The 24,000-nt window shown below is 37.0% G+C and overlaps 1 long non-coding RNA gene across 1 annotated transcript in view; it reads left to right on the top strand.

The window, feature by feature from the left end:
• The window catches only part of LOC136854235 (uncharacterized), a 1,096,131-nt gene that overhangs the window by 723,637 nt on the left and 348,494 nt on the right, over positions 1-24,000 (top strand). Inside the window, exon 5 of the long non-coding RNA XR_010857668.1 lies at positions 5,060-5,133. This is a non-coding gene — a long non-coding RNA (uncharacterized lncRNA). The remainder of the gene's footprint in view (positions 1-5,059; positions 5,134-24,000) is intronic.

The raw sequence follows: 24,000 nt of genomic DNA, 5'->3' as shown, positions 1-24,000 counted from the left end.
TAGGGGAAACGTTACCTCACTCCAGATCTATTTAAATTCAAGAGACAAACCACATTTCCAGTGGGGTTGACAACCTTAGTTTTATCAAAGTTTCGGTAGACATAGCCATAAGGAAAAACATGGGACCATTCACAACTAATTCTATGAATAATGTTTCCACCCACGTTTATCGTACTTTATCATGAACTGAATAAAAGCATATGCTTTAATTTTCAAGTTTTATGAGGACACCTGTGATGTGAGCTTCTATTGCGTTTTCGAAAATATTTCTTACTAAAAAATATTTCCTTTCAAAAATATTTTTTGCCAGCACGGGCCCTTCCACTAAGACAAGGCAAGCGTGGTAAGGTAAAGAAAGGGATAATTAAGGCCTGGTGTAGATCTCAGGACTCTGTCCAGCCAACAGAGACAAACATCAAATCAAGTATACCTTAATTTTAGTTATTACGAATATATGTGGGATATACGAATTTCATGTTGCCTTGGAAAGATATTGAGGCTGATCATTAATTATTATTTATTATAATATTTGCAGTATGTGACAAGTCAGCTATTTTTTAAGCTTTTCAAACAAACACAATACAAACCAGAAATGCGAGGACAAGGACAAGGACGTGAATTATGATGGAGAAGACTCTTACTTGTCCTACTGAGACAAGTCTCCTGGCTAGACAGATATTTGTCTTGCCCTTTGGATGGCAAAAAATAAATAAATAAACAATTCCCCCCCCATTAAGTGAGAAGCCGAATGCCGAGGCAGGTCTCCTCCAGGTCTCCTCCCCAGAGGACACCATCGCCATCATTCCCACCAGAGGAAAAAAAACATAGTTTTGAAGGAGTTATGAAAAGGCGCTTAAGGACGAGTCTTCACCAGCCATACTAGAGCTCAATGGGTTGAAGCAAGTGAGTCAAGAGACTCAGGTCACGATACAGAAGTGCCCTGGCTCTCCATATCACTGTCTCTCTCTCTCTCTCTCTCTCTCTCTCTCTCTCTCTCTCTCTCTCTCTCTCTCTGTATTCCTTTTTATTGTATTTCCGTGTTTTCACTCTTTCATTCATAGGGAGGTGTATGGTAGCTGTTTCTCAATGCATATGGAGGAGGCGGAAGTGTAAGATGTTGAGGCTGGAGGAGGAGGAGGAGGAGGAGGAGGAGGAGGAGGGAGGAAGAAGTGAAGCTAGAACTGGGGCTAGGAAAAGGTTAGTTGGGGGGTTAGGGGAGGAGATATAAGGAGGTGATGGTAGGAAGTACTGAACAAGGAAGGCGTCGTAGGAAGAGCAAAGTAAGAAAAGTTTGTTTTAAATATTAGATAAACAAATTACTTGATATATATATATAATATATATATATATAATATATATATATATATAATATATATATATATATATATATATATATATATATATATACATATATATATACGCGTACAGTGGTTTGACCGTCGACTGGAGTCGTTGGAAGGTACTGTGTCGAGGGATCGAGACCCGGCGGTACCGATCCATTTGTCACTTATAAAATTCCCCTTCGGTGATAATTCCCCATCGGGGATATTCCCGAAGTAGCGTGAATTGGGTATTATACATTTGTAGCTTCATGATTGTATATAAATCACGGTGTAATAAAACAACAGCTTCCAAACTTCCCTTTTACTCTACCTCCGTTTATATTCTCTTTCTTATATCTTACTTTCCACCTTCTAACAATTTTTTTATAGGGCAACTACGAGGTTTCCCTCCTGTTACACGTTTCAAATCTTTTTACTGTCAAGTTGTGTTTCAGCGCCGAATGACCTCGTAGGTCCCAGCGGTTGGCCTTTGGCTTAAATTTTATATTCTGTTCATTTCTTCGATTTGATTCAAATTCGCTTCTAGCAATCAAACTCCACTTCTTTAAGAAACTTTCATGTTTGCCTTGACTTTGATACGTTTCGTTACTCGGAAATTTTTAATTAAAAAGAATAAGTATATATATATATATCTAATATATATATATATATATATATATATATATATATATATATATATATATATATATATATATATATAAAACTACCAAAACGAGCAAGTTTTTTGAAAGAGCATTTCATTAACATTACGACATACTCAACATACTTGAGGATTTTAGTGTGCGCCAAAACACACAACCTGTTCGCCATCGGACTTTTTTTTTGGGGGGAGGTTAATTTTAATCTTTTATTCCTCCGTCCAAACATTACCGATGAGCTGAAAAAAAATAAACTTTGACTCTTTAAAAACGAAAGGTGCAAATTGCTTCGTTTGTTGATTCAGCAAACGAAGATTTTCGTACTCTCTCTCTCTCTCTCTCTCTCTCTCTCTCTCTCTCTCTCTCGTGTACTTTTCCCCCTTTCCTTGTTTCTTGCCTTTCTAATTTTGAAAGTATATGAACTGTGAGAGATCCAAACGTATCGTTTCCAGGTGGTCGCGTAAGGAGGGTCGGTATATTCGGTTAATTACACTTGTAATACGAGGAAAAGCTACATCGATTTCACCACGTGCTTTCGTTGGAGAAAGGGAAAAGCTACATTGAGTTCAGCGCATGCCATCGTCGAAGAAAGGAAGAGATTTCAGCGCATGCCATCGCCGAAAAAGTACATTGAAAGAAAGAAACTATTGATCTGAGCGCGTGCTTTCGTTGGAGAAAGGAAAACCATACATTGGTCTGAGCGCATGCTTTCTTTGGAGAAAGGAAAAGGCTACATTGATCTGACTACATGCTTTCTTTGGTGAAAGGAAAAAGCTACATTTATGCTTTCTTTGGTACATTGATTTCAGGTTTTCACTGGAGAAAGGAAAAGGGAATTGATCTGCTTTTGATTTGATTTCAGTGCATGCTTTCTTTGGAGAAAGGAAAAATCTACATTGACTTCAGCGTATGCTTTCGCTGGAGAAAGCACACATCGTGTAGCATACAGCCAAGAGGGGTATTTCCGCAAAATAAAACCCAGTGTATCCATATTTTATATTGATAGTTAAAGTTGCCCTGTCCAGTACAACTGGCAGGCAATATGTACGCAAAATTAAGATACCTCGGTCGGAGCTTCGTGACGGTACGTAACGTCCCTACCCTCTGGACCCGTCGTCACGATCTTCTCTTATATTACCGACATTTTGGCGGTGTGAGTACACAATAGTATTAAGAAGGCAACAAGAAGATTTAAAGGAAAATGAACGTTATTCCATTTCTCATTTAGGTCTTTTATTGTAACACTAACCTCACATAAGTGAAAAGAATTGAGAGAGAGAGAGAGAGAGAGAGAGAGAGAAACACAAGCGCTAATTTAGCAAGCAATTCGGCCTTTTGGCGCAAAGACGACTGTGGTATTGCAGCTATAATTTCCCCGATGACTCGAGTTCTGTGCATAAGTTTGGAAAGAGGTCTCTCCACAGCCCTCTGGCACTTTCTGGAAGCCCAGGGCATTGTATCGTACGCGCACGCGCGCTAGATAAGTCGCAATTGATAGCCTTAAATGCGTTTGACAACCGGCGTATACGTATACATAGCCTATTCATACCTTCGTGGCGCCATTGTAAGCGCTGTCTTTAGTGGGTCCTACGTCATCGCCCACCGCTGCATTCGACTCTGGGAAATTAATGATAACTTCCTCTCTCTTTAGCGCCTCGTGTGTAATGCGGTGTTTTCGGTAGTTAGAGGCTGTTTTGCGAAGACAGTTCGGCTGTCAGAGTTCCACTCCTTTCCATCTGCCTGCTCTTTGGTAATCATTTCAAGGCTTTGGTTATCCGATGATGCTTTTGTCTATTTTGAATGGATTAAAAAACTTTCAGAGAATGAACATTTCTTTCAAAGGAATGAAAGTATGAATGAATTAAGAATAAGATCGTGTACTTTGGCCCGTATTTTTATTTTCTTATGGTAGCTAGCTACTTTTTATTAGAGATAAGAAGAGAAATTATTGACTTGAATGTTTATCCCAAATGTTTTTGGTGTGTGAAAATATTTTATATCTTGATATTCGCAACAGAAATCGGATTCTCAAGTATGAAATGAATGAATGAATTAAGTATAAGATCTGTGTCCTTATTTAATTATGGAAGTTAATTACTGCTTAAAGAGATAAGAAAAAGGAATAACTGAATTTATTATTTATATTACATGTTTCTGATGTGCGGAAGATATTCTTTATGATTTTGATATTTGAAAAACTGGTTTTGCTAAAATTTCAGACTTGCATTTACACTGTGTGCTTTTACTTGACGATGGCGTTGCAACTTTGAATTCAGGCTTTGTGTGGGAATAAGGCTTGCGATTCCTGAGGCTTTATACCCAGCCCTGATGGGGCTTCAACACGATACCCTCATCGATTCCCGGAATCTAATTTTAATAAGCGCCTAGTTGAGGGCACCCAAGTAAGATGAAAGCTGTGAAAATCTTCATTTTTGTTTTTGCATGTTCCTCTGATAGAGTTGTTAAGTCCTGGTGTATGCTAAAAAAAAAAATACCTTTTTCAATAAGGCCAGCCAAGATCTTCAGTATAGTTGAACAGTGATAGTTATTTGCATATACATCCTTTGCGGTGAAATCGTGAAATCTCGCAGAAGCTCGCTTTATTATTATTATTATTATTATTATTATTATTATTATTATTATTATTATTATTATTATTATTATTATACAGAAGATGAATCCTACTAATATGGGACAAGTCCACCGGGGCCACGGACATGAAATTCAATCTTCCAAAGAATAAGGACTTCATTTGAAAGACTTAACAGAAGGAAATAGGAAATACAGAAAGAAGAGATCAGTTATTAGAAAGAAAAAATAAATTAAAGTAATAAATAAATACATAAAATTTAAGTAAAATATAAAACACGAGGAGAATTCCTTTAAGGTATAATAGCAATACATTGCATCTCCGCTTCAAATATGTACCGATGTTCACCGTCAATTAAGCCTAAATCTACAAGTTTTTATGAAAATCCACGTTTTTCAAAGCCTCGACTCCTTATAGCTTTTTTATTTACGTCATTTTCTTTCGTCTTTTAAAATAATCTTAATTCTGAACGTTATTTTGTCTTCCAGATTTATACCGAGTCACTCTCCGTCACAGACAGAACTCGAGGTTCCAGTCTTTCTTGATGTCGCCAGGCGATTATGTAAGTAGAATATAAATTATATATTTATTTTGGTTATGTGTTTCGTCAAAGAATAATTTGTAGTCGCTCAGTTCAGTGATTATCTTCCGGACGACTTTTTCAGTTTCAAGATCTGGGAGTTCTCTGGAGCAGTAGATTGTCTAAGGTGAACTTGTTTGACAATCAAGTGTTTGTGTGTGTGTGTTTGTTTGTTTGTTTGTGCTTATGTGGTTGTTTGTTTGTTTGTTTGTCTGATCTTTTTATGGTTAGAGGTTATTCGATGTTTTCTTTTCAAAGGTATTTAGTTTTGTAATTTTTTTTGTTTTTTATAATATATATATATATATATATATGGTTATATATATATATATATATATATATATACATATATATATATATATATATATATATATATATATATATATATATATATGAAATTTTTTATCACACCGTGATTTATATACAATTGAATACAAATGTCGTTTAACTATACCTCTCTTGATCCCACTAACTTGCCAGCGTTCTCATGGGTCCATGTCAAGTCCCAGTGGTACCTGTTCATTTATCAATATATAAATTCCCTTCGGTGATAATTCTCCATGTATGTCATTTGATATTAAAGCTATCAGTTTATGGTTATAATATTATTCGATGTTACACTCTTTTAAAAAAAAAGGTATTTATATATTTTTTGTAATATTTTTTGTATGTATGTATTTATATATATACAGTATATATATAAATATATGTATATATATATATATATATATATATATATATATATATATATATATATATATATATATATATATATATATGTATATATAAATGTATCACATAAACATATATATATATATATGATATTTGTCCTCAGTTATGTCAGTATTTTTTAACCAAGAGAGAAAGTTAGTACAGACATGTCAAGTACATGTAAATATCTCCAAACACCCCAGACGTAAAAAAAAAAAATTGACAAAGTCGTCTATTCGCCATACAAAAGTACATAAGACGTCAATCCTCCATCATTCATTCTCCAATTTTCGCAAATATTTTTCGAGGCTTTTTCCCTCTTCCTCGCTCTTTCTCCTATCGCCTGTCCTCTGTCTTTGGCGTCGCTATCTCTTTATCTTCTTCGTCCCTTTGGCCTTTTGGCTTCGTCGACTCGTCAAAGGGAAGGCGTCTGAGCATCTACTACAAGAGAGGAAGAGAAAGCGGGGAGGGGAGGGGGTAGGGGATGGGGGAGAGGGTTGGGGAAGGCGGAGGCGTTCGCTGGCTGGAGATGCTTGGGGGAGGGGAAGGATGGCGGGTGGGTGGGAGGAAAGAGGTTTATACGCGACGCCGGATCTCTCGTTCAGGGAATTTTTTCGTCGGCTGTCATCGCCTAGCAAAGCTCCTCCTCCTCCTCCTCCTCCTCCTCCTCCTCCTCCTCCTCCTCCTCCTAAGGACCTGCCGAATTGTTACAGATTTCCGTGGGCTTCAAAGGCGTCGCAGGCAAAGTTATTCCCGGGGAGCCTCTGGACGTCAGCGGAGATGGACAAAAGACTTGCTATTTGCAGCTGCAGGAGAAAGTGATAGGTTTTCTTTCTTTTTATTTCATTTCTTTTTTTTAGGATCCCCATGGGTCAAACGCTGGCCTTTATTTATTTTTTTTTGGATACGAGGGCGAAAGTGAATTCTTCCGGTTATGGAATACACACCTTTTTACGAACTTAGATAGAAACTAAAATTATATATTATATATGTGTATATGTATGTATATATATATATATATATATATATATATATTTATATATATATATATATATATATATATATATATATATATTATATATATATATATATTTGTAATTGGGGTAACTTTTCCAGCTATATCTTCACAGCCCAATTGTTAGGGTATCGTGGCTCTTCGAGCGGTTATTGTGCTTCCATTTCCGTAGGAACAGTTTCTTCCTTAAAACAGCATTTTATTAGGTAATTTTAAACGATGACAGTGTTTCCCGTTCTTATATTCATTCGAGTCCTAAAATCTATAATTATTCCACCTTCTTTCTCGGGTAGTAGCCGAGTTTTGTCTATAAACAAGTACGCAGAATTGCAATAGGTCTGTATCCATAATGATGGGGATATGGAAATGTCCTTAAGTCCACAAATTGGACTTGGAGTTCTCTCGCAATTCTGGATCACTTCACAAACTCTCACACCCTGCACTTCTGTTGGCCTGATAGCGCTTCCTGCTCTGTACACCTCCGTTTATATGCGATTGTTTGGGTGTGTGTGTCTGCTGTGACGTCACTGGTTAAGGGGTTATTAAGGTATTAGTCTATACGATTACAGGCGTTTTTGTTACACACACACACAATCACACACACACTATATATATATATATATATATATATATATATATATATATATATATATATATATATATATATATATATTTATATATATATATATTATTAATTTCTTTTCATTTATTTTGTGCTGCAGTTTCCCACACACACACACACACACACACACACACACACACACACACACACACACACACACACACTCTCTGAATAAACTATTTTTGTAAACATTTACACACACACATACACTATAGATTTATATGTATGTATATGTATTCAAGGTCAAATCCCGGAGTAGAACTGTATAAGAACCAAAATAACCATGAATTGAAATGTTACAAAAGTGTGAGGTTAAATCTACCATGAGTTCATAAAGAAACCTGGAGCGCTTCCATTCAGCAGAGTTATATTCCTGTTCTCTTGTATCCTGGTAAGAGACTTTATACTGTGGTCTTAGATTTGAAATGCAGTATCCGGACAAGAGAATGATTTAACACACCAGTAAGCAACTGGGTCCAAAAAAATGAAATAGTAATGTACGACACAAACAACACCACCAGATGACTCAATCACCTCTGTTACCCAATCTATTTACCTAATCTTTGGCCCTGGTATCATAATTCCTCATCCGGTAAACAGTTATTGTCAGAAATGATTCAATCTTGAGATCGATTCTGCTTCAGCGGGCGTCTTCTGTTGGACCGCTATTCATCTCGTTGGAGGAGAAAGGACTGAGGAAAGCCGCTCGCCGTCTTCGGCAGTCTTTTGTGTTTTGAGGGGACAAAGACTAGAGATGGATAGAAAGACTGATAGATAGACAGATAGAGAGGTAGATAGATAGGCTGTGTCGTCGGCATCCCCCAGTTGATGCTGTGATCAATTAATCAGAAGATAATGGGGCCTGTACCTTAGTTCGGAATACAAGGGGACGCGACGTTGATAGATGACGCCGTTCTCAGAATGACAGGTCTGTCTGGATGACTGTCTCGTCTTTGAGATAAGGAGGTAATTCGTTGCTTTGAAAAGACGGGAGGCTGTTACTTTCGGTTTTTTGTTGGTGTTAACTTGGGTATTATTTAATCGTGGTGATTGTGGCTAAGCTGTGAGGGTGTGAAACCCGTGGATTTGGTGTTCGTTACTGATTTGATTTCGTAGGGCGTTAGTGCCGTCAGTGCACCACACTTGGTGCACTGTAGGCGTTACTTAAGGTTCTTTGCAGCGTCCCTTCGGCACTTAACTGCAACCCCTCTTATTCCTTTTACTGTACCTCCGTTTTTATTACCATTCTTCCATCTTTCCACCCATTCCTAACAATTGTTTCATAGTGCAACTGCTTTGAGGTTTTCCTCCTGTTACACCTTTAAACTCTTACTCTTAATTTCCCCTTCAGCGCTGAATGACCTCATAGGCCCCAGCGCTTGGCCTGTGGCCTAAATTTTGATAGATCAGTCATTTCATACATTAGTGGATTTGAGATGAAGGGAAACGTATTATTGAAATATCATCAGAGGTTTTCATTAGACAAACCGCCTTTGGTCCATAATAAAACCTATGTTTCACTGACGACAAATTGCGCATCTTTCGACCCATGAAGTAAATTACGTACCTGGTTGTGGGGCAACTGTGATGGGTAGAAAGTGTGAGGATGGATGGACGCATCAGTGACTTGTCATATGTTCCGCACAGTTTTACTGCATATGGGTAAATGGCTTATTGCATTTTGCAATTGCATCAGACATAAATATCAAGTGCTTTATGTTGTTCTGCATCTCGTTGTGCGAGTTTTGTGATAGACAAACATAGAGTTTATTATCAATGCAATATCTGGGCTTTAGGCGACGGAAAAAAATAAAAAATCGGGATATAGATAACTTACGGTTCATATAGTGGAGTGTATATATGAGTATATGTTTGTATATATAATGTATGTATATATATATATATATATATATATATATATATATATATATATATATATATATATATATATATATATATATATATATATATATATATTGAGACACTATCATCATCACAGCCATTCAATGATCCTTGCGTATGTTGCATTGAGACGCTGATAGCACAGCCGTTCACCGATCCGCTAATTGTAATTTCCTTTTGCTCTTCCAATGGCTCTCGAATTAGCGAGAGAGAAGGTGGCGCCATCTTAGGTGTCAGAGAACTCGGGCGATTTACTGATAGCGGACTGTGAACGATATTCACGTTTTTTTGTTCTCTCTTCGTATTGTTTCTCCATCTTTCTTTTAATTTCTAGTATACGTTTTCAGTTGTTTGTTAAACAGTCACGCTCACCATTCAGGTGAAATTAACAAGCAGCCGAAAGTCTTCGGCGCAATCGAATTTTCTGTACAGCGTATAATCAAGGCCACCGAAAATAGATCTATCTTTCGGTGGGCTCGGCATAATGCTGTATGAGCCGCGGCCCATGAAACTTTAACCACGGTCCGGTGGTGGCCTGGCCTATATCGTTGCTAGAACACGATTATGGCTAACTTTAACCTTGAATAAAATAAAAAAAAACTACTGAGGCTAGAGGGCTGGAATTTGGTATATTTGATTGGTATATTTGATGATTAGAGGGTGGATGGTCAACATACCATTTTGCAGCCCTCTAGCCTCGGTAGTTTTTAAGATCTGAGGGCGGATAGAAAAAGTGCAGACAGAAAAAAGTGCGGGCGGACAGACAAAGCCGGCACAATAGTTTTCTTTTCAGAAAACTAAAAAAACATGAATTGGCAACAGCTTTTATAAAATCATATAACACCTTTGTTACTCAGTCTGTTTCCTAATGTGTGTGTGTGTGAGTGTGTACTTTTGTGGACACTTTACAGTGCATTAGATATTTACAGTTTCTACACGTAAACCTTCAGTAAGATGTAAGGTTCCACGGTGACAACATTATTAGCACCAACGGAATAAACAAATAAAAACATTTGCCAGTGGTCTGTACAAACGAGATACAAAGGTACGATAGACGAAATGGCATTTCTCTCTCTTCCAAAATCGTTATCTGAAATCATCTACTCCAAATCCTAAGAAAATCCCTTCGGATTACTTAAAGAGGTGATTCAGGATTGAAAGATCGACAAGGGAGAAGAGAGAAAGGATGGAAGAAGAGAGAAAATGGCTAGAGGAAGTGTGGGGGTGTCGAAGTGACGAACTTAACTCGAACTCAAAGAAGGAAAAGTGTTCAAGTGTTCAGCTGGTCTCGTATGCAAGTCATCAGTCAGCCTATTCACCGAAAGCTAAACTTCTCCTGAGAAACTTACTCTAACTCTTGTAAAAACTCCTTAGGCCTAAATAGTTTCTTGGGGGTAAATATGAAGTAGGGGGAGATTTATAACCCTCAACCGTCCTTTTTTTTTATTTTCTTTTTTTTTTCGTGTTATGAGGCCTCCTAACATTTTCAAAATGTGAAGGAGTGGTGCGACGGGATGTAAAAAAAATGTGAAAAATTAACATTTTTCATGTACCTGGTAAAGTGGCTTGGCATAACATGAAACTTCGTAAATTATTTTACTTTTTTATTTATTTTTCTTTATTATTGTGTTTTCATAGGAAGTGGGTGAGCTCTCAGAATCAAGAATAGAAATTTTGGAAGTAACTTTTGCATATGTTAAAGCCAACATTTATTCCCGTAGGGCAAAAGTTACGTAACCAAAGAATTTGACAAAATGGTAATTTTTCACTTTCGATATTTCCTGGTCTCTGTTATGCAACAGTTGTATAGGCAAAGCCTACAGTTTTATTTTCTATTTTTAATGTAAATACCTAAGTATATATACAAAAATATTGCTGTGTAATTTAGTATAGGATCATAGTTCTATTCTCCAATTTTATGTAAAGACAAGTTTTGTTCAAGACATACGTAAGTAAATGGACGCTTTTCAAAGTATTAACTCTTGTGATCCCTAACTCCCCCTCCCCAACCCACAACCCAATCACCCACTCCCTCCCCCAAAAAAAAATGCTTTTAGGAATGAGATAATTATTATAAAAAATATTTCCTAATCAGAAAAATCTATATTTATGAATACATTCTCAGAAAAATCGCATTTATGAAATACGCAGCAAGGAACGAATTTTTACGTGCTTTTATTTTACTTGACTTTTGCATCTGTCCGTCAGTTTGTCTGTCTGTTTGGGTCAAAACTTGTAACTCAATTTTCGATATGTTCGCTTCGTCCGATGGACTTGAAATTTTGCGTGGTTATTCAACCCCGGTGACAATACAATCTTACATGATCAATAGGTCAGCAGTGACCTTACAGTGACCTCTCCCAGTATATCAGGATTTCTGTGAAACTCCTTGGATTTTAAATACCTTCTTTGACTCGGTAGAATAAGTTAAAAACTCTACTGACTTTTCAAACTTCTTTTGGCTCGACAGGATATCACGTTCAATTTTTTTTAGTAGCAATCATAAATCGGTTACAATTTCTGTCAAAACTAAAAAGTATAAAATAAATTATATAAATTTTTTTTAAAATATGCTTTTATGAAAATGCACAAAGAAGTACAAAATAATTTTTGAGAGACCAGGATTTTATTACAATTAATGATGTCTACAAAAATAAAAGCGTGGGGGCCAAACATGGAAGGAAATGTTGCAAGAAAAATCCTGGTGTCTCGAAAAGTGATTTTTTACTTTTTAGTGCATTTTAATAAAAGCGTGTTTAGAAATTTTTTTTTAACGACTATCAACTTTTTGATGTCAGTTTTCATGTGGTATAAATAAACAAAATGGAAAATACAGTAAAAAAAAAAAAAAAAAAAGAAACGATGGAATGGAATGTAAAATTTAGCCCAAAGGCCAAAAACTGGGACCCACGAGGTCATTCAGCGCTGAATGGGAAATTGAGAGCAAAGAAGATGTAACAGGTGGAAAACATCTTATTAGGAGAGGGTGGAAAGGAAGATGGAACAGAGCGAATATGAACGGAGGTGCAGTAAAGGGAAAGAAAAAACAAATAATACGTTTGTCATTTGAAATCGCATAGTATGGGATTATACTTTCAGAAAGTACCTGGGGGAATTTATTTGGGTGTCTCTGATAAGACAAGTTCGAGAGCCGAGACTATACTTTGTCATTTGTCTCTTGGGATTCCCTTTCTCTCTGAGTAAATTCTCTCTCTCTCTCTCTCTCTCTCTCTCTCTCTCTCTCTCTCTCTCTCTCTCTCTCTCTCTCTCTCTCTCTTCTCTTGGGGCGACAGGTTTGTGTTTAGTTATGCGATCTGAGAAATGATTGCCGTAGGCGTTCTGTCACAGCTACGAAACGCGAAGTGAGTTTTTGTTGCAGATTCTGTGGTGATAGGAAAGTAGCTATACAGTTACAAAGGTATGTGAGATATACACACACACACACACACACACACATATATATATATATATATGTGTGTGTATGTATGTATGTATGTATAAAGTAATTTATAAGGATAGATAGACAGGTCAAGAAGAACTTGAATTTTGAATGTATATAATTTGATTTTGTCAGAAAGAGAAATCTTTTATGGACCCTCGTGTCACTTACAAATAGCCGAAAATTATATATAAATAAATAAATAAATATATATATACATGAATGTATATATATTTATATATATACAAATTATGTATAAATTTATATAAATATACATACACACACACACACCTTGCTCAGTTATTCCTCCACACAAAAAAAGTTATCGGCAGCAAAATGTCTCTCCTCGTTAGCAACGTCGTTGGCCACGTCGGCTCTCTTGCTCGACCAATGATTAAGTGTTTGCTTCGTCCAGATACACGAAAATCGATGGCACTGAATCCTCCTTTTTTCAGGGGCGAAGTCCCCTTCAGATATGGTTCTCCCTTCTTTTCTGCTACCTCCTCCTTTCATTTGCTACCCTTTTCATTCCCATGCTTCCTTCATGCCAGGAGGATATATGTTCCTGCTATCTCCTCCTCCTCCTCCTCCTCCTCCTCCTCCTCCTCTTACCCTCATTTGTCACCTTTTTCCCTTCTCTTTTGATTCCTTCTTTTCATTTACTACCCTACACATTCGCATGTTTCCTTCGTACCAGTATATTCTTTCTACCTCCTCCTCTTCCTCCTCCTCCTCCTCCTTTTATGCCCCATTTATCCCCCCCCCCCCCTTATCCTTCCTCCTCCTCCTCCTCCTCCTCCTCCTCCTCCTCCTCCTCCTCTTATACCCCATTTATCCCCCACTTATTTCCCCTCCTCCTCCTCCTCCTCCTTTTATACCCCATTTATCCCCCCACTTATTTCCCTTCTCCTCCTCCTCCTCCTTTTATACCCCATTTATCCCCCACTTATTTCCCTTCTTCCTTCCTCCTCCTCCTCCTCCTCCTCCTCCTCCTCCTCCTCCTCCTCCTCCTCCTCCTCCTCCTCCTCTTATACCCCATTCATCCCCCACTTATTTCCCTTCTTTCCTGCTTCCTTCTCCTTTCATTTACTATCCTTCTCATTCCCATGTTTCCTTCATACCAGTGTCTTCCTGCTGACTCCTCCTCCTCCTCCTCCTCCTCCCTGACCCCCTTTCGTATCCCATTTATCCCCCCCTTTTCCATGACCATCAATAGCAGGGCCTACCTCCTTTTTCACCAGCCATAATCTCACGCGGGTCCCGGTGACAGCCCGAGATTTGAAGACACTGACAAATCTTCGTCTCTCGCTGCGCCCTCTCACACACACACACACACACACACACACACACACACACACACACACACACACACAAACCGTCCCTGAAAAATAGGCCACAATAAATAACAGTAAAAATAACAATGGGAGGCGTCAAGCACAGAAGACGGTCATCCATCGATATTCCGGATAAGACACACGATGGGATCTCTCTCTCTCTCTCTCTCTCTCTCTCTCTCTCTCTCTCTCTCTCTCTCTCTCTCTCTCCATTTTTCCTGCTCTTCTTCTTCTTCTTCTTCTTCTACTTCTTCTTCTTTTTCTTTTTCTTCTCATCCGGTTGGAGGCCACGTATCACTTTGTGGGAAAAAACAAGCAAAAATTTTGTGTTTTCAACCTCTCACGTTCGCATTAGCTAGGTCATCCTCTCTCTCTCTCTCTCTCTCTCTCTCTCTCTCTCTCTCTCTCTCTCTCTCTCTCTCTCTCTCTCTCTCTGTATCAAAATATATATATTTGCCTTTGCCGAATCTGACTCCACATTCGGTACACCAGCCACTGAACAGATATATCCTAATTCAGTGAATGACGCCCTGCCGTTGCCTCCAGAGTCCTTGCTTCCGCCATTGTCCAAGTCTCTTATCTCAGTCAAAACTCTTTCTTGCGGCCTCGGAGAGAATCATGTTAAACTATTTCACTTCCAGCCTCCCCAGGTTCTCAAAACAGAATAGCGCACACTCCGACAACAGGAGCAGACCCATAAACGTAGATATATTGGCCAGAAATCATACTCGATGCTGAGACAATGGCCCTCGTCTTCCGAACTCTACACTCCCGCTGTCTGGAACACACACTCGTCCTTTCCTCCGGCTCTCTCTCTCTCTCTCTCTCTCTCTCTCTCTCTCTCTCTCTCTCTCTCTCTCTCTCTCCCTTCCTTAAATCTCCCTGTTCCTCGCCTCTTCCTCCTCCAAATTATTCTCTCTCTCCCTCTCTCTCTCTCTCTTCCTCACCTCTTCCCCCAAATGATTCTCTCTCTCTCTCTCTCTCTCTCTCTCTCTCTGTCCTTCCCCAAATGATCTCTCTCTCTCTCTCTCTCTCTCTCTCTCTCTCTCTCTCTCTCTGTCCTTCCTAAATCTCCTCCTCCAATTATTCTCTCTCTCTCTCTCTCTCTCTCTCTCTCTCTCTGTTCTCTCACCTCTTCCTCCTCCTTAAATCACCCTGTTCCTCATCTCTTCTCCTCCAAATTATTCTCTCTCTCTCTCTCTCTCTCTCTCTCTCTCTCTCTCTCTCTCTCTCTCCTTCCTAAATCTCCTGTTCTCTCTTCTCCTCCAATTATCTCTTCTCTCTCTCTCTCTCTCTCTCTCTCTCTCTCTCTCTCTCTCTCTCTCTCTCTCTCTCTCCTTCCTTAAATCTTCCTGTTCCTCACCTCTTCCTCTTCCAAATTCTCTCTCTCTCTCTTTCTCTCTGTTCTCTCTCTCTCCTCTCTCTCTCTCTCTCTCTCTCTCTCTCTCTCTCTCTGTGTGTGTGTGAGATTCCCACAGAAAAAATCAGGAGCGTCGCAGTGTATCTTTCTTTATAACATTCTTAGATTTTCCTAGCTGACGTTTGAAATAATTTAGCATCCATGAAGGAGGGTAACAGACAATTTTTTTTTTCCGTATCCTTCCTCGAGTCCTGTATACCGGAGGGTATATATGACGTGTCCTTAAGCCGTTCCCGTCCCACTTTGGCATCACAAATCCTGTGCATAGCTGAGGGGTCCTTTTGGTCCCCCCCCCCCCACCTTATCGCGTCCTGCGATTCCAGATGACTTCTTCCCTTGCTTGTGGTATCCTAGGGATGAGAGGACTCTATTTTCTTCCTGTGATTTCATCATTTCTGCTATTATTGCCCGGTAATTTGCTGGTTTAGATTGAGGTGGCCTTATGCCAATGTGAGCGGCCCTCACGAGTGGTAAGTTAGTCTGTTGTGGACCTGTGGACTCTCCCAATCAGCAGTGACGGGTTATTGCTACTCTGAGCACCACATTCTTAGGAAGCTGGTATTTAAAGTCGATGGCCCCCGTGGGCTTGTTCTAGACGAATAGGGTTCATCTTCTAAATAATAATAATAATAATAATAATAACACTGGTATGAGCTTAATAACTGCCATACGCATTCAAAGACATCTGTTTTACATATTCCAAAAGAAATATGTAAAATATATGGATTTCAAAAAGAATATTTGGCAGTGAACGAGTGAAAATGGCTTGAGGCCATCAGCATTGAATAATAATAATAATAATAATAATAATAATAATAATAATAATAATAATAATAGTATTTGTATGAGCTTAATAATTGCCACACGCATTCAAAGACATCCATTTTACATATTCCAAAAGAAATATGTAAGGTATATGGATTTTAAAAAGAGTATTTGGCAGTGAACGATTGAAAATGCCTTGAGGCCATCGGCATTGAAAAACTCAACTGTAGATAAACTACGTAACTTTTTTGTATGCCCTCATGCAAATTTAGCGATGCGTTCCTTATATAAAAGACGCTTTCCTGAAGCACATTTTCACTCGCGTTCTCTTCTCCCGTCCCAATTTGCATTCCGCCGCATCTCCCGGAAGGCCGAGGGACTTTGCAGGCGCGCGAGCGGGCCGTTGGACAGACACGTTCGATAGCGCTTGTCCATAAATTTCTCCATCACGGCTCCTATAACAACTCATTACTCACCCTTCATTGGACGAGATAACTGGGGGAAGCCTTGCATAGATCTCTCTCTCTCTCTCTCTCTCTCTCTCTCTCTCTCTCTCTCTCGCTGGCATGTATGATGTTCATTGGGCGAGATAACTGGGAGAACCTTGCATGCTCTCTCTCTCTCTCTCTCTCTCTCTCTCTCTCTCTCTCTCTCTCTCTCTCTCTCTCTCTCTCTCTTGGCGTTGGACTTTGATTTTTACTTCATTTTGATGTTGTTTTCATTTTGTATTTTGGTTTCAAGGATTTTTTCTCAGGCATCTAAATAATATTTTGGTGATATTTGATGTATAATCAGTGTCAACTTTTACTATTTTCGTTGTATTCTCTTCAATTCTCAGTGATCTGATTGCTTAGCGTTTGTGATTTTCCATTGGGATCATTTGCTTTTGCATTGAAATTTTCTTTGATATAATTTTTTTTTTTTTCATATTTTCTGACACGTATTTTGTGCATTTTTCCACAAGTATTTCAGTTAGTATATCCGCAATATTCCCTTTCACTCGCTGATATTTTTATAAGGATTAAATTCTAAGTACTTGGTACTTTGAACTATATATTTAATAAGATTTTCTTTTTAATGGTTTTGAAATATATATATATATATATATATATATATATATATATATATATATATATATATATATATATATATATATATATATATATATATATATTCAAAACCATTAAAAGAAAATCTTATTAAATATATATATAGCCTTTTAATTAATATATTTTATATTTTTTTCCATCAAAGTTAACCCTGTACTCTATATCCCATTTAACTTTTATTTTTACCAAGTGAAATCAGTCTCGGTCCTAAAGAAATTATAGTATTTTTACAATATTAGGTGATAAATAGAATTTTCAACTTTGTCGAAATCGAGAGAACAATTTTTCAGTTTTGGGTTATAAATTGTCAAGTTTGCGGTTAAAAAATGTTTTCTAGTGCTAATAAAAGCCTACATGGGACTGAGCTCTGAAGACCTTCGCCTATCACTCATCCAAACCACTAAAGGTTGTTACTGTAGTATGGTACTCCCTTTGAAAATCAAGTCGAATAATATACTTCAAAGAGCCTAGTGCCTATTAGACTTCATTTTGAATATCAGGGTTTTCTTGCAGTGGCTGTAGCTTACTGAAGACTCAACAGATCTTTTGTGATGTAGATTTTAAAGTAGGAAACTCAAAATTGAAAATTCTTGTAATTTCTGTCCTCTTCATTGTTACAGATACTTCCCCAGTGCTTTGTTCTCGTGGTTCCTTCCAGTCTGTAACTGAAGACATCGCCAAAGTGTCTCCCATATCAAAACTCACCCCTTATTGAGTTTGTGATGCTGTCTACCTCTTGTCTATGTCAAATTCAAGTTTCATGTTGTTCATTCTTTCAAGTGTAGGCCCTGAGTTCTAGCCCCAAGCCCCGCTCAATGCTTGATAGGTTTTCACTGGTACATAACCTTACCTTCTCTGTGCTAGGGATACCGTGAATAAATTTTGGCCATTGCATAGTATTTAGAGAATGCAAAGTTTGCTAAATTAATTATAGAATGAACAGGACTGGTCAGTGAATGATTGGATCAGTATGATCTCTAAGCTAGGGATATAGATTTGGGGAGGCCCGTTGGTCTACCTGTTGAATCACCAGCAGCCAATAGTCTAGTTTCTCCAGGGCTTACGTGGGTAGAGAAAGGTCTTGGGTACTGATCCAGTCATTCACTGACCAGTCCGGTTCTATATGTAATCAACTTTGCAAACTTTGCATGCTATAGATTCTATGCAATAGCCAAGATATATTCTTGGTGGTCTTTCTGCACGAGGGAACTTGTTTGTAGAGTTATACACTTCTCTTGTAAATTCTGTCTTCCATTTTGAAAAGTATCTATTGCTGTGTGTCTATTTTAATTGTTCCTGAGGGTCATCTTTCACCCTATTTGTATGTCTAAAACATTTCAAAGTAGTTTGTTTCAGTTTGATAAAATAGCAATGTTTCTTTCAAAATTAACTCGTTATGACTTAAAACCTTACAACAGTCATTTGAGAAATATATCGTAATTTGCCACATAAAGGTATCGTAGTAGTGAACCGCAACCTGACGGTATTGTGGTGTGGTATCGTGACTTGAAGACACTATAGGTAGGTTTCATGAGACAGAGTATTGTACCTCGAAGATATAGTGGCGATGTACCTTACCTTTAAAAAAAATATCTTTATGGGGACTGTACCTCGAAGATATCGTGGCTAGATACTCGTATATATATTTAAAAAAAATATCTTTATGGGTGTACTGTAATTTATATTTATCTTGGTGTTATATTACAGCTTAACATTATCGTGGTGGAATATTGTGTCCCAAGAGATAACTCTTGAGGGATACTGATAAAATCTTGAAGAGCATATTTTTCTTCCCTCACGACCTCAATCACCAACATTTTCTCTCCTGGACCTTCCTCCCCCTCCCCACCCCCTACCTCCCTGGACCTCCCCCCTCCCCAATCACTCCCCCACCCCCTTCTTATGACATTCCCCATCCCAGACACGTGGGTGACATAGAGTATCGTTGCCTCATAAATTCTCAGTTATCACCTTGAGCACATCAGAATATTGATGCACCAGGGCAGAGACCAGACTCTCCTGAAGCTGCTGCCATAATGGCGCAGTGTATCTGGGCGTCAGCACCAGCGGCAGCGCCTACGTCGTCGTCTCTCTCCTACAGGAAGCGAAAAAAATGGAAAATTATCGATTTTTTTTTTTTTTCATAAACTGCTCTGATAATCATTTTATCCTCTCTGTTCTTCGAGTTTTTTTTTTTTTAGATTTGTATCAATGACTTAGTGTTTTGAAATGAGAAGAAAGGTAATTTGTAAAGATTTTGATGTCAAAGAAATGGTAGGTTTTTAATTAGATTTGTATCAATAACTTCGTGTTTTGAAATGAGAAGAAAGGTAATTTGTAAAGATTTTGATGTCAAGGAAGTGGTAGACTTTCTCTCTCTCTCTCTCTCTCTCGTACCTGATCCTTCCCTCACTAATTTCCTCTCTATCCTGTCTTTGTCATTGACTCTTCTTCTTTACCTTCATTCATCTCTCTCTCTCTCTCTCTCTCTCTCTCTCTCTCTCTCTCTCTCTCACTAATTTCTTCTCTATCCTGTCCTTGTAATTGACTCTTCTTTTTCTTTACCTTCAATCATCTCTCTCTCTCTCTCTCTCTCTCTCTCTCTCTCTCTCTCTCTCTCTCTCTCTCTCTCTCTCTCTCTCTCACTAATTTCCTCCCTATCCTGTCTTTGTCATTGACTCTTCTTCTTTACCTTCATTCATCTCTCTCTCTCTCTCTCTCTCTCTCTCTCTCCCTTGGCCTCCATCATTGCAGAAACTCGAAATCCAATTAAACTTTACCCACCTCTCTGTTGTGATTCGGTGTCAATGGGCAAGTTTTGGAGAAGCAGTTGTGTGTCCCCCGCTGATCTGATTTCCTCCGCCCTGATTGGCTAAATGGACGGTGGGAAGGAGAGACGAGATGGAGTGCCAGAAATATATGTTCGATCTAGTTTAGCTTTGTCTAGCTGTTTGCTGCCCGCGATGCTTTGTTGACGAAAACTAAAAGTTTGCCGTGTTATACCATCGGCATTCCGGTGAAGTTTGTGTGGCGGGGTGGGGTGGGGGGAGGGCTGGGGGGTGGGGGCGTCCTTTGTCCGAAGTGACTTTCAGATTCGTTAGCAAGTAACGACTCGGTTTGTACGGAATGCCTTTTTTTTTTTGGCTAAGTATTATTATTATTATTATTATTATTATTATTATTATTATTATTATTATTATTATTATTATTATTCGAAAGCGCTCAACACATCACTTTTGAAATACAGTCAGGATTAGGTAAAAACCTGTGATTAATTATATAGTTTTCTCTGTGATAATATTAAATAATAATAATAATAATTATTATTATTATTATTATTATTATTATTATTATTATTATAAATAAAAATCATGAAATTAATAAAAGTAAAGCTAAAGGGATGATAATAATAATAATAATAATAATAATAATAATTATTATTATTATTATTATTATTATTATTATTATTATTATTATTATTATTATTCAGTAAAGATAAAATTATTTATGATTGCTTTTTTTTCGACAAAGTTTAACACAACGTTGATAATGTGCAATGAAATAAAGACAAATATAATGAATAGTTTCTTATTATTATTATTATTATTATTATTATTATTATTATTATTATTAGTAGTAGTTAGTTAGTAGTAAATGTAGTAGTAGTATTAAATGACGGTAAAACTTCCATGGATAAAATACATATAAAATACAGATAAATGTATCGTACTGAAGGAAGAAAGAAAATAACGCTTACATAATTTTTTCTCAGTTATTATTATTATTATTATTATTATTATTATTATTATTATTATTATTATTATTATTATTATTATTATTAATGGTGTTGTTGTCGTTAAAGTCAGATTATCCAGATACAATAAGCATAATTAATTACACGTAACAATGGCAAATTGATAAAGCATATTTTCTTGAAAGGATTTTGCTCAATCCTTGCATTTTAAAGTCACACTAAACCTGACATTTTTAAGGATTCATCAACGCAGCCTACAGAAATCCTTCACGGAGCACCGTATACTTTTGCTGGAGTCAGGTCCTGCATGCCTCTTTTACAAAAAGCAAAGCATTTTTTTATCTTATAAAATTTTGAAATCACTGAATCAAATTCAGTAAAATTTTGAAATCACTGAATCAAATTCAATAAAATAACAATACATTTGTTTACTGAACCTGTCGACTGAAGGAATCTGAGCGTGGTTGATTTAGTGATTTAGGAAGTTGCATATTAAAATCATATAACCAGTCGTAATCTGAGCGTGGTTGATTTAGTGATTTAGAACACATTGGTAAAAAAAATTACCTCACTCTTCATTGGAAAGTTGCATATTAAAATCATACTGAACCAGTCGACTGAAGGAATCTGAGCGTGGTTGATTTAGTGATTTAGGAACACATAATGGTAATTTAGCAACTTTAAAAAAATTACCTCACTCTTCATTTGAATATTGCATATTAAAATCATACTTACGATAGACAGATCCTTGATAAATAATCTACAATAAAATCACCTTGATAAAAAGCCTGTTTTCTTTCGTCTTTCCAATGATGCAGTTAATATCTTTTCCCATTTGTGAATCTAGTGATATTCGAATCCTTTAATGTTTTAAAAAATATCATAATAGGGATAAATATACAGAAAAGATTAATTATTTTCGTCTCCAACTTTTGTATACGTCGGTTCCAAAGCTGCGGTGTTGTGCTTCCGTTTTCTGTTTTCGTTGGAACTGTTGCAAAACAGTGTCAGGGACTTTTCGTCCTGGAAAACAGCGCTCGTGTTTTGTTTGTCAGTACTTTTGTTTTTCTTGAGGGCTGCTACGCGCTGTTGTTATTATTATTACCGTCAAAATCATCATCATCTGTATCTTATGCAAGTCGCCTCTCTCTCTCTCTCTCTCTCTCTCTCTCTCTCTCTCTCTCTCTCTCTCTCTCTCTCTATATATATATATATATATATATATATATATATATATATATATATATATATATATATATATATATATATATATATATATATATATATATATATATATATATATATATATATATATATATATATATATATATATATATATATATATATATATATATATATATATGGGGAGAGGCAACTTGCATAAGATACAGGTGGTGATATTGAAGATAATAATAATCAATAATAATGACAATAGTTTGTATGTGTGTATGTGTGTGCGTGTGTGTGTAACCGTAAGTGAGGATAAAAATGCACAGATGTAAAGGTAATATTGCCCCTCTCCCCCACCCCATTCCCACCCCCGAACCTCCGCGTAGGTGACCAGAGAAAGAACCAAGAAAAAAAACTGATTATAAAAATATATATATATATATATATATATATATATATATATATATATATATATATATATATATATATATATATATATATATATATTATATATATATATATATAAGGATTTCCTCTCCTTCCCCAGGAGCCAGTTCCGGCTCATTAAACATCACTCATAGGCAACTTTCAAGATCACCCAAGACACCTGAAGAAATTTATTCATGGCAGCAACCCTTAGAAGAAGAAGAAGAAGAAGAATTTAGATGCCTTTTTTTGTTATTCCAGTTATATAAAACAATTTCATTCAGGGTAAGGCATTCCTGAAGATGATAAACTTCCTTATGAATATCGTAACGGCAAAATAATTCGTAGGAGTAGAGGTGATAAGAGTCCTTTAGCATCTTCAGGAACACTCCTGGAAGGAGTAATTTGACAGCGCAAGGAGTCTCTCTCTCTCTCTCTCTCTCTCTCTCTCTCTCTCTCTCTCTCTCTCTCTCTCTCTCTCTCTCTCTCAGTTCTTGTATTCATTTTTTGTCAGTCGTGTATATACTAAATACAGTCTGTCTTAGAAGCATTCTAACCTCTCTCTCTCTCTCTCTCTCTCTCTCTCTCTCTCTCTCTCTCTCTCTCTCTCTCTCTCTCTCTCTCTCTCTCTCTCTCAGTTCTTGTGCTTACTTTTTTTGTCATTCGTGTATATACCAAATACAGTCTGTCTTAGAAGCATTCTAATACTTCTCTCTCTCTCTCTCTCTCTCTCTCTCTCTCTCTCTCTCTCTCTCTCTCTCTCTCTCTCTCTCTCTCTCTGAGATATATATATATATATATATATATATATATGTGTGTATAGATATATATGTTTGTGTGTCTATATTTTAAAAAAATAAAAAATGCTTCTTAGATTTAGATTTCATTAATGGAACATTTTCACCATTACGAATGTAAAATGTTAGAGTATATTGCTCTGGGTTCATTCAATCCAGAATATTTTATTTTCGATAATAAACATCTTAACTTCTTTTTGCGCCTGTGCCTACACAGTTCTTTAATCAAGAAGATAAACACATTTATATGAGCATAAACATATTTTTAAAACTGTATCTCGACGTCAATACTGACATTTATCAGTGCGACGCACAGATGGTGTCTAGCTCGATGAAGCAATCAGGTTTTCCTTAATCATGTGACGTTAGAATTTGCTTGCCTTTT

The sequence above is a fragment of the Macrobrachium rosenbergii genome, chromosome 28 (assembly GCF_040412425.1).
Source record: "Macrobrachium rosenbergii isolate ZJJX-2024 chromosome 28, ASM4041242v1, whole genome shotgun sequence".
Taxonomy (NCBI): domain Eukaryota; kingdom Metazoa; phylum Arthropoda; class Malacostraca; order Decapoda; family Palaemonidae; genus Macrobrachium; species Macrobrachium rosenbergii.
The sequence above is the reverse complement of the archived record's forward strand: the minus strand, read 5'-3'. Positions and strand labels throughout refer to the sequence as shown.